The sequence below is a fragment of the Triticum urartu genome, chromosome 3 (assembly GCF_003073215.2).
Source record: "Triticum urartu cultivar G1812 chromosome 3, Tu2.1, whole genome shotgun sequence".
NCBI classification, from domain to species: Eukaryota; Viridiplantae; Streptophyta; class Magnoliopsida; order Poales; family Poaceae; genus Triticum; species Triticum urartu.
This window is the reverse complement of record NC_053024.1, coordinates 669,606,166-669,618,783: the sequence shown is the minus strand read 5'-3', so window position 1 is coordinate 669,618,783 and position 12,618 is coordinate 669,606,166. Positions and strand designations below refer to the sequence as shown.

General features: G+C 42.9%; 1 pseudogene; it reads right to left on the bottom strand.

The window, feature by feature from the left end:
- Positions 1–6,487: 6,487 nt before the first annotated feature.
- LOC125545803 lies at positions 6,488–11,406 on the bottom strand (annotated as a pseudogene).
- Positions 11,407–12,618: the final 1,212 nt, after the last annotated feature.

Below are 12,618 nucleotides of genomic sequence, written 5' to 3'. Positions count from 1 at the left end.
TCATGATCGTGTGGAGCTTGCAAAACTAATTTACGCTGGCTTCTTAGCTTTCCATTTTTCTTATTTGCCACAAGCCTGCTTTGTTATGTTATGGTCGATCTTCTTGCCCAGCTCATGCTTTCAGCTCTCCCTTCTCATTATATAGTGAATATGTAAAATCTTAAATCATGACCACGAAAGGTGTGCAGGTTCTACATGTTTACTTGCATGCTATTTTTTTACAGGAGCACCATAACATGTGAAAAATTCGAAGAGCTTTGTGAAGATTTGTGGGAGCAGCTCTAACTCCAATTAAAGAAGTCCCACGCAGCGGGCATGAAGATTGGTCACATCTATATGTATAGTAGAGTTGATAGGAGGACTTACACGGCACCCAAACTGCAGGTGATTATACTCTTCACTGAAGACTTATACTTTGAGGGGCTGTACTGGTAATGCAGGAATGTTGGATGGTTCCTGTCTACCATCGACCATCATTACTTACCTTTTTGTTCTTCTTGCTGTTGGCTGGTAGCTTTTAGTAGCAATTTGGATAATTATGTGTGCATAATATTCTGTCTGATTTGGGGGCAAGAAAGGTCGGGGATTCTGCTGTGGGTGGATCATGGCCTACAGAACAATGCACACTATACAGTATCGTGAGCAAGTTGTGGGCGATGCCTTCATATGGTTGTTAAATTGCTGCTCTTTTTCTATATGGATTAATGCGCAGTACCTCAAATTTCTCTTTTTGTTCTATTTGAGTTCTTGCTCTCCTAGTTGGAGAAACTTCGAGAGTAGGAATAAGTCGTCGTCGTATTCAACTCTGTAATTAAAATGATTTACAGTAGGAACCAGAGCTGGGACTGTTACTTTTTATGTAATAAAATGCGTGCTATATCAAATGATTTTTTTCACAAAGGCGGGGATTCAACTCTGTAGCTAGAAAATGGCTAGAGCGTACTTGAATTGTTGAAATCGTGGCTCGGGTCCTATAGTAGCTATCTTTGATTTACAACCAGAGTTCACTTATAATTATAGGATGAAACTTTATATTATTTTGCCATCTTATTTCGTTTGTAAAAGTAGCTGCAACAAGTAGCAGTTTGAATTAATGCAAGCAAGTAAGCAACGCTTTGATTGGAAAATTTGTGTGTTTGCATAGGCTTAAGCAAGCGCCTCTACTATCTGTATTTGTCTAAATCTTTGTGTGTTGGCATAGGCTGAAGCAAGCACCTCTTTGGTCTAAATCAGTAGTTGGTGCAGCTAGCTGTAGCAAGCCCCAGCTCAACTTAATGCTAGCAATTACTTGAAGCCTTGATCTACTCTTGCCAACTGGGTAAACAAGCGCCTCTTCGATCTGTATGCCAGAATCTTTAGTTTGTGCAGCTAGCTGCTAGCAAGTAATTAAAGCCTTGATCTGCTCTTGCCGACAAAATAATCTTTGAAGAAGCATCCGGATCACTCCACTATGGGCCCATCCAGTGGCTTATGCATCCTATAATTAGCTTTTGAAGATTATCTGTCACTCCACTCTTTATTGTATTGTTATAATTGCTCCCTGTTTCATTGAACTCCATGCTTTGCAAAATATGGAACATTGTTTGAGGGTAATTGTTGGAGTTTTAACTTCAATTTTTGTTGTTGTTACACAAAATGTCGCCTCCGCTGACATTGTCGGAAGACCATCAGCCATCGCCTAGACCTACTTCGCTCCAGTCATCTTTTTTTCGTTGTGCAAATTATGATGGAGCTATGTTTGATTTACAGTGATTTACAGTCAAGGCTTACTGATGGTTAAACTAGCAATTAAAATTGATTTGAGAAAGTATTTAACGCAATTGGTCTCTTGGCATAGGCTCAAGTATAAAACTGCTATGTAAAATCTCCATATGTTTGTGCAAATTGATTCTGTAAGCTACTCTGGAAACTTTATTCTTTTTTCAAGATTAATTTACTTGGTGCTAACTTCCAGTTTCTCTCAACAAGACATGTGGTATTCTGAAAAAGGAGCTTCTCTATTGGATGGCAGCCCGTGATGGTGGTTTCAGATATGAAGCTAAGGAAAGCATGCCTCATAATTCATTCGATGTAAACAAGTAGGGCCAATTAGATATTGTTGGCTATAAATGACATGAGTTTTTAGCTTTCAGAAAATCTAGATATGTACTCTTTAACTATAATCTGTGGATGAGGGTAGCATCCAGTATACTTGATCTACCTTCGGCTAGACAAAAATATGACAATGTAATTTTGATTTAGATCTCGACTCTCCAATGTCAGGATAATTACGCCAGCAGCCTGCTGCTTTTACTCGTGCATAGCATCATGTATAATTTCACTGGGACTCAAAAGAATTTGGCCAAGTGTTTGTTCCTGAGAGAAGTGGAAAGACAAAGAGGGATAGAGAGCTCGCCTTCTTTTTTTGGAATCACCAAAATTGTACGATGACCCTTCACTATTTAAAAAATCAATGCATCTGCAAACCAAATATAAGAACAAAAAAGCATTGCGCATTCCCCAACTAGATAATGTACGTCTTCAAAAAAAGATTCCATTTAAAAAAAAGTTCAAGAAAATACTCTACGAATTTACAAACGATTAGGATGGCTTATTCACTCCAAATTACATGGACCAAAAAGCAATAGTCAATGTAACCTTATTTTTGACGTTTGCCAAAATCGATATAAGAAGTGTTGTGTAAAGCATGCAGTGCATATTTTAAATTTTTTTGGCCCGTTGCAACGCACGGGCATTTGTACTAGTATAGGATAACATCCAAACGACACCTAAAGGAAAATTCCAGAAAGAATCACATCCTCTATAATTCATATCCTTCTCCTTTGTTTCAACAAGAATTGTAAAATGGCAAAGTATTTCAATTTTGACCTCCGATTCACAACAACTTACGAAATAGGGTTTCCCCACGCTTTGTATTACAAAGCAAACATCACCGATACAATCAGATAGGTGCTGGGGCGGAAGCAGCACAGACACGTCCAAAAAAAAACGAAAGAGAAAAAGAAAAGAAACAAATGCTGACACCGGCGGATCAACAAAAATGAAGAAGCTTCGTGACCGCCGCGCCCTCTTATTCACAACAACTGACCCACTACTAGTTGCAAGTTAGAAATTTGAGGAAAAAAATTAGAAGGCACTGAGGGACGGGAGCGCCTATAGGGCGCAGCACGCGCTGCGAAGGAAGCCCCCCCCCTCCCCCCCCCCTCCCCTTCTTGGCCGGCCCATGTGGCCGGGACGCCGCCTGTTTTTTTGCGAATATTTCCTTTTCTTTTATTTCCTTTTTTCAATAATTCGGGATATCAAAAGGTCCTAAATTTCAGAAAAGTTGTAATTTTAAATAAAATAATCATGATCTAAAAAATCATGATTAACAAAAAATTCTCGGTAATTCAAAAAATGTTCATGAATTTGGCAAAAAAATTCACAAATTTAAAAAAAACATGAATTTAATACAATGTTCATGATTTCAAAAAAATGTTCACAAAATAAGTAAATCATGATTACAGAAAAATGCTCTGGAATTCAAAAACTGTTCATGAATTTGTAAAAAAATGTTCACAAACTTAAAAAAATGTTCATAATTTAAAAAATGTTCACGAATTGAGAAAAAAACGTTCACAATTCAGAAAACTGTTCACGGATTTGGAAAAAACGTTCACAATTCAAAAAATATTCACGAATTTGAAAAAAATGTTCATGATTTTGAAAAAGTAGTCTTTAATTTTAAAATGTTCATGATTTCAAAAAAATGTTCATGACTTAAGAGAATGTTCATAAGTTTCTAAAAAAATTGTTCACGATTTCAATAAAAATGTTCGTGAGTTTTTAAAAAATGTTCACAGTTAAAAAAAAGTTCATGATTTAAGAGTAACGATTTAGTAAAACTAAAACCACGATTTTGGAACACAAATGTTTATCATTCAAAAAAATATGCTTTTAGAAACAAATCGTGAATTAATAGCTTTTCGGAAATTGAAAAACAAGAATAAAAATGAAAACATAAAAGTAAAGAAAAAACGAAAAGAAAGCAGACAAAGGAAAAGAAAAACAGAAAAAAGAAAAATAAAAAGAAAAACCGAAAGAAAAACATAAAAAACCCGGTTCAGGGAAGGTTCTAGAACTTTCCCAAAACCAGTTGGGGTTAAACCACAAAATGGGCCGGCCCATTCCAGGAGCTCTTCGGTGAATTACCCTTTAATACGATGTGATGTTCTCTTGGGCCATGCACTAATATAAATCAGGACTTGACGAACAGTGTCGTCAAGGTTGTTTATACGCGATGCACTGTCATTAACATTGTGCTTGGTTGCATGACTGCATCAAAAGGCTAAAGGTACCCAAGCTACTAGACATGGCTACTCATGTAGCTGGTTATTAGAGGTCTGGGTGTGCGCTCATTAGATTTGTATCCACTTGATACTTCATTTGAACCAGTAAAAAATATTCTTTGTCGAAAAAAGGTACCTAATAGCCAATATAAGGAAAAAAAGCTAAAAAAACAAATTTTATGGACGTTCATAACTGCCACACGTGTGACACAATGGATACCGGACCACATAAGTCGTGTGGTTGTATCCAGGACGTTTGGGCGCAGCTACGACGCCCCACACGGCTCTGTTTGGCAACTGCTCACCCCCACCCGTGAGCGCGTATGCGTGTGTTACCAACTTTAGTTGCCATGTGTAATTATTTGTAGTTGTCATGTCTACCATGTATCATTAAATATAGTTGCCAAGTGTAACTAATTGGAGTTGCCACGTGTGGTCAATTCATAGTTGCCATGTGTGATTAATTAGTTGCCACATATGTACACACGTAGTTGCCGTGTGTGGTTAAGCCATAGTTGCCATGTATGGTCAACCATAATTGTCATGTGTGATTAATTAATTACGACATATGCACACATGTAGTTGCCATCTATCACCGTGTGAGTGTCGTGTGGACGAAGAGCAGTTTCGTCCACACGTTCAGGCGAGCGTCTTGTGTCCGTTTGGGTGAGGAGTGCCCACACGTGTGGCACTAAATGATAACGCCCATACAACGATGGGTGCTTACGTGGCTCTTGGCCCAGATAACAAACTGCTTGAAAATTCGTGTAAATGAATCAAACGGTATCGAGTGCGTGTGGGCGTGTTAATAAGTGTCACACTTGTGTGCGTTATCATTTGAGAATCTTATATAGGGGTAGATCGGGCCAACTAAAATAGTTTTTTTCTTTTTGAAACATGGGCCAACTAAAATAGTTTATGAGACTAGATCGTGCCAAATTTTTGTTTAGAGCTAAACAGAAAAGGTGAATTATTCCCAAAAGAGTGAATTTGGGTAGAAAAATTAAGTTTCACCAATAAAGGAGAATGCACTTCCTTGTCTCATTAAGTCAGGTGACTTTACAGTGGCTGACACGTGGGCCGTCACATCCGCATCCCCACCCTCTCTTCTCTGTCTTCCTCTTCCAGGGTCGGCCGGCTGGACCCTCGCCGTGGCCTCCTCCGTCGCGGCCTCGATCGAAACCGAAAAAGATAGGCCAGTACCAACAAAGTGGAAGGACAAGGCCGTCGTCACTGTCGTGTTTTGCGGCTCGTCGTTGTTCACGGATTCGAGGTAAGGCGGGGGCGTTGCACCTCCTCCAACTCCTTCCAATCTGCTTATTTGAAAGAGGAATTAGAGCAGCAGAGACTACATTTTCTTGATGATTTTCCTCCTCGATGCCTAATAGGCGTGCTTCTGTCTCTGCAAGTCTTATGCTTCGATTTAATTTCTTACATTAGGAAGTGAGGATTGTTATGCAAGTGTCTGAAAATTGCAAGTGGATTGGTAGGTGCTAGTGCTCCTCTCCACCCATATACTTGCATCGTTATACAGGTTTTTTTCTGAATGAATTGCAGTGGATAGATGACCACAATAGATACGTCACAGCCTAATGGAGCACTTCTCACTGTTTAGTTCCACCGTCAGGTTTTGATCCGTGGAGTGACAATTCGGTGACGAGGTACCCTGTCTGACTGAGTTTATATGCCTAATATCTTTGCTTCTGTCTCTGCAGGTCTCATGCTTCGATTTGGTTTCTGACATGAGGAAGCGAAGAACCGAGATTGTTGCATGTGTCTGAACATTTCAAGTGGATTGGTAAATATGGAGCTGTATTGGCATCTTCACCAGCAAACAATGGGAGAAACTACGCGACCTACTAAATGCACGCCAACATACAGCTGAAAACAGATTCCATTCTTCCTGTGGCGCTAGTGCTTGCCTGGCAATCAGGAGCTGCAGACAGATTGTGGATCATACACATGCTTAATCTGCACAAAGTTCTGCTTCAAGTACATCATCAGGCATTACTGCAAGAACTACTCAGCTGGTTTGAAGAAACGGATGCCTACATTACAGGTAACTATATCATGACACACACCACACCAGTTCATCTTTGAGTTGCAGAAACCCAACCAAAGCATACTGATATTACACTGAATATTAATAAGAAGTCAAATTTGCGCACAAACATCACACTTTATTACATGAAACCGTACACGAATGCATATGTTGTTCGATACAGAGGAAAGACACACGAATTCAAATCCAAGCATAGATACAACCATTTATGCTCAATCGAAGCCACTAGGGCACTCATGTAGAGCAAGTAAACGGACATACTTCAGTTGTAATGCACGCAGAACATAAACACACAGCAGAATGAAATCAACAGACAAGCAGAACAGAGTGCAATCCACACTAGCACACGCAAACCACACCATGGGATCAACGGAGAGGCCCTTCCAGCGTCAGACCTGTTTCTTCCAGCAGAAAGAGGATTTTGCAGCATCATCGTCATCCTCTTGTTCATCTCCTTTTGCTTTGTCTTGAGTTTCTGGCCCATTAAGTTTAAGACTAGGCTTGTTTTTATGGTTTTTAATGGCCTCCCTCACCTCAACAGGGACTTGGTCACCGACACCGTTGAAGTTGAACTTGAGCTCCTTCAATCTGGGAAGTTTGTTGATGCCGGAGAGAGATGTGGAAGATGACCAGACAATCTTCTTGAGCCTAGGAGCAGATCCTCTGGTGAAGACTATCTTTGTGATGGCCGAGCAGTCAACAACAAGAAGGTTGAGCCACAAGAACTCATCTTTTTTCAATGTAATCTTGTTTTGACTTCGACGAAAAGACTTATCCAGGAGCACCAGAGAGCGTATATTTGGTTTCTTGGCCAGTGTTTGAAGAGCATCTTGCTCTAGCAATGTACCACGAAGAGTTAGCTTGGATATCTGTTTGGCATCGTCAAGCAAACTACCGCAGAAGCTGCTGTTCAACTCAAGCTCTTTCAAGTTAAGAAGGCAGTCAACTCCTGAAATAGAACATTTGCTGGTGATAGACAAAACCATCTTCTCGAGCTCACTGGCTGCCTCATCCTCAAAAGTGATATTAGTCAAGTCTGAGTCCTCAACAAGAAGGTACTTGAGGCATCCGAATTCACCTTTCTTGAAGTTCAGCTTGTGCTCGGTGCATAGAATATGTTGGAGCCTGACACACCGTAACTTGGGCAGCTTGGCAAGGACTTCCAGATCATCTTGGCTCAGCAGAGTGTGACATAGAGTTATCTTGGCAAGTTTGTTGTTATCACCTTTTATGAACAATGGAAGGAGACGCCCCTTCTGTGTGGTTCCCTTGATGCTTAGAGACTCAAGAATCTTGGGATGTTTTTTTAGGTAAGATACATTGACTTCTGGTAACTCTGCCTCATGTGGTCTGGCTACAGGAATAGTGATTGACAGAGAACAGAGACACTCATGTAGGTCACTGATCGCCTTAAGCAAATTCCTTAGGTGATTATCAGTATCATCGATAACCACACCTAGCTTCCTCAGCTGCCATAGCCTTCCAATATCTTTTAAATCATGACTCTGCTTGGCCTTGACATTGTGTAGTGCCTCCATGTTTACCATTTTGTCGATCCTATGAGGAATCTGGGGATTAGATTCAAAATTACTTGGATCAATGTGGCCAGCAAGCAGACGCTTCAGCTTCAATAGCAGGATATGTGCTGTTGCATGTGGAGGCACATTAGTTTCTCGGATATCCAGTACCTCTAGTTCACGGAGGTTGTTGATTTCACTAGGTAGCTGGGTAATATCTGTTCTCCTTAGGCTCAGATACTTGAGCAGTAACATCTTGCTGCAGATTTCCTTGAGGTACCGATGGTTCTTCTCAAGAAAGCACCGACAACCTTCTAGATCTAGCACCTTGAGCAGGGATACTTGAGATGATTTATAGAGCCCATGGAAGAATTGATCAATTCTATCAGAGCTGCGGAGTTGGAGATCATTGAAAATGGAGAAGTGGCGAGCCAAGTGATGTGACAGGCGTGTCTCCACAATGTGTTGTTTTCTGGCGATGGTGGTAATGAATCCATGAACTGAATCACTTACGACGCAGCTCTTTACTTTTCCCATGGCATCAATATTAGCTGGATCAACAAGGCACCGGCCAACAAGTGTGTCAAAACATCGGTTGGCCTGACGCACAGAACTGGGCCAATCTTCCTTGGATGTCAGCCCTTCTGCAACCCAGCGTGCAATCAAGGTTGACCGCCTGATCTTTTGTCCGGGAGAGAAGATAGCTAGGTACAGCAAGCAGGACTTGTATTCTTTAGGCAGGTCATTGTAAGAGAACTTGAACATCACCTTAGTGATGCTGTTGAATGATTTTGTTGGTAAAGCCTGCAGGGTGCTGTGCAGCTTGTGTAACTCCTCACCGCTCCTCTTGGGGTTAGCATGCAGAGCATGAGTGAACACCTTCATGCAGAATTCATGTGGCTCACACTCGTACAAGATATCATGAAAAATTTGGGGGTCATAGCTGTCTTCATTCTTCTGCTGACTAGTAAGCTCGAGCACTGTATCATGGTAGAGGCCAGCAAGAGAATAGTCTATAGGTTCCAGCGGTGGATAGCAATATTCTTTAGCCCGCTGGATGTCCTTTGCGCCGGTGACAATCATCAAATCGGCGCTGCAGTTTAACAGGCTCAAAGCATTTCTGATATCCTCACATGAGGAAACATCCATCAGCTCATCAACTTTGAGGATAAACAGGGGGCATTCACACTTCTTAGCCCGGTACGGATGAGGATTCAAGTTATTTTTAATCTTGTTCACGAGCCCTTTGATCTCGAGCTGCTCTTTGAACTCATGCTTCATTTTGTCCATCATCTGATCCATGAAAGAGGCAAATATTTTTTCAGAAACAGATTCTGGGTTTTGATTCGGAGCACCAGGATCCCCTTCACTCTTGTCATATTTGCTTTGCTGCAGCTCCCGTAAGATGTCTTCCTTTGCATCGTGGATGAGTTTTCTTACTTGATCCTCACCCAATGTATCCGTTGTGGTCTTTGTAGCTTGCTTATCCAAGGATCTGTCTTGAGCCTGCACAGGCTTGCTGCTGCTCTTGGGGAACAGCTTCCCCAGGATGTGTGCATATTGTGCCTTATGGAGCTGAATCCATGTCGTCTCTTCCTCTTCATCGTCGTCGTCATCATCTTCTTCTTCGTTGTCATCGTCGTCGTCATCATCATCATCATCATCTTCATCATCTTCTTCTTCATCTTCCTTTCCTTCCTCCTCCTCCTTATCAGTGGTTACTTTTCCTCCCCCATCCTCCATATGTATGGCTATTTCTCCTTCCCCCTCCTCCATATGTTTGCATGTTACTTCTCCTCCTTCCCCCTCCTCCATATGTTTGCGTGTTTGCCTTGCTGCAGCTCCCGCGGCTTTTTCTCCTTCCCCCATATGCTTGGCTCCTCCTTCCTCCTCCCTATGCATGGTTACTTCTCCTCCCCCTTCCTCCATTTGCTTGGCTCCTCCTTCCTCCCCATATGTATGGTTACTTCTCCTCCCCCCTCTTCCATATGCTTGGCCATGGCTTCTTCTCCTTCTTCCACCCCCATATGCTTGGCAGCTTCTTCCTCTTCAAGCTTCTTGTCCTTTTCCTTTGCTTCCATATGCTCCTTAAGCTTCTTGACGATGATGTTCTTTTTGTCCCACGCTGGTAATATATGCATGTCTTTATTCTTCCCGTTTTGATCTTGTTGAGACGCTGTTTGCAGCACCAACTGAAGTAGTTCGTTTAGGTCCAACTGGTCAAAATTACCCAGCAGCTTGTCACCCTTGGGTTGTCCGTCGCCCTTTGCTAGTTGACCATGAATACCACTTTTGATTTTGTCAAGCTTTTCATCAATCTCCATCTCTTCAATAGTCACCTTGATATCAAGAAGAGCACTCTTCTTTTCACGGTAAATTTGCCATTTTCTCATGTAAACTTTCCAAGAGTCAAGATCCTCTTGGCCTTCTGTGCCTTGCTCCTGGGGGTTGGATTTGGCAAGCTTGAGCTCCCGCAGAATGTAGAAGAGAACCTCCATGGGCCGTAGCGGCATAAAATCGTGGTGCACGGCTGGGATGTCAACCACCACAATGCGATGGTAGGGGGAGGCCTCTGGGTTTTGACTCAAAACCCAGATTTCTTGTACAAGAGCGAGGAGGTCCTGATACGTGTAGGCTGCCGCTACGACCATGGACAAACTTTCGCCGGCATTTCCAGGAGCTCCATTCATCCACTCCCATAGCTTTGCCTTGACGTAGTCGTCCAGAGTGTGAGGCTTAGTGAAGGCTCTTGGACCAGAATGGCCACCAGTTGCCATTCCCACCACGAGTTGACCGTCACCGTCTTCTTCTTCTTCTTCTTCTTTGTCCCCGGCCGCATAGCCACCTGCTGCTGCAGCCCACGACGATGATGATGCTGTCGGAGCCAATTGCCCCTTCCCTGACTTGTCCGGGACCTCGACGCCATACCTCAACCGCCGCTCGCCGACGTCGCGCGCCCGCTCCTTGAGCAAGCGCAGCTCCTCGGCCGCGCGGTGCTGTGCGGCCAACTTGTGGAAGAACCAGGTCGCCCACCAGAGGTAGCCTCGCAGCCCTCCTCTGGCGCGGTGGATATCAGGGTTCCCCCTGTAGAGGTAGAGGCCGATGGAGTTGTTGCAGTCCTGGGCGAGCAGCCGCACCTGGTTCATCCAGGTGCGCACCTGCTCGTCGTGCTCGCCGCCGGGGGGCGCCCACCTGGCCAGGTGCGCCAGAAAGCTCTTCATGCTCTCCATCTCCTCCTTGATGAACTGCACGTCGTCCCGGACGCCGCGCAGCAGCAGCGCCTCACTGCGGATGACGACCAGCAGCGAGCTCACGGCGCCCGTCGCGAGCTCGGCCATGGCTCCTTCCTCTCCTTGCGCCGGCCGGTTGGGTGGTTTCTAGTTGAACTGGTGGAGGCTAGCTGAGCTGGGTGGTGGCGAGGACGCACATATTCTTCTCCATGTATGGGAGAGCCAGAGGAGGATCTATGAGTGGGAATACGGTGTGCCTCTGTCATCGCTCGGTCCAGTGCACAAATCGAACGGATTCTAAGGAATGAGAATCGCCTTTTCACCCCACTAGAGATGGTCTGATATTCTCTCGGGCCACGCACTAACGTAAATCTTGGCAGGACCTAAAGGTACAGGCAAATCCTGTTCTCAATTCTGTAGGTGGATAGAGAAATTGACGGGGTGTGCAATGATCTGGGACCCTGGCTCCTCTTCAGGCAATCATCTGCGCTATACCATTCCACTTGGCCGAAGTATTTGCTTCTTGATCTAAACGCTCTTATATTTCTTTACGAAGTACTTACAAGCTTATTTACCATATAAAGGGCCACGTTTGGAATGCAAGAATTCAAAAAGAAGAATGCATGAATTGAGATGTCGTGTATTCTAGATTCCTACAGGAACTAAAAACCACAGGAAAACAACAAGATTGAGGCCGCGTTCGGCTCCTCTCCGCTCCCTCCACTCCACTCCGCTCCGGAGCGGACCAGGCTCTAGCTCATTTTCACGGAGCAACTAAAAGTGAGCTCCACAACTCCGCGGAGTCAGAACGGAGAGGAGGGATTCCGAACAAGGCCTGAGATGTCACCAACTCCAAGATGATCTCGTTGAGCACTTGTGGTCACTTCATAGCACTTGATTTTTGTGCTTTTGTTGTTGTTGTTATTATTATTATTATTATTATTATTATTATTATTATTATTATTATTATTATTATTTATGCTATTACTTCAGTTGGACTCTATGGTGTTTTTGAATTTGAACATTTAAGTTTAAAATATTGAAGTTCAAATGTTGTTGAATTGTGTGCATTTAAATTACCAGGTTTTGAATTAATGTGGTGTGCAAATATCAAGTTAAAATGAAGTATGTAAGAAAAAGAACGAAAGAGAGTTTGCAAAGATTTTTTTAGAGAGCTAATTTTAAGGGGTTTGATTAGCTCCACATCTTTGCTAACTCCTCGGGCTTTTTCTGAGGGGAGCTAACTCCTCAGATTTGAGGAGTTAAGGTTGGGAGGGCGGTATCTAGTGCAAGGGTGCTTGTTGTGCACAACCCAACCCTTGCCCGTAATAGTTTGCTCGATCCGAGTATCTCAAACTATGTTTCTAATTTCAATCTGATTTTTTTTGTGACAACATAGATTAGTGTTGTGTGAATGTATTAAGTTTTTAGCTTAATTTTTCAACATTAGTAAAATAGCTAAACTAAATCGGGTGCATCGA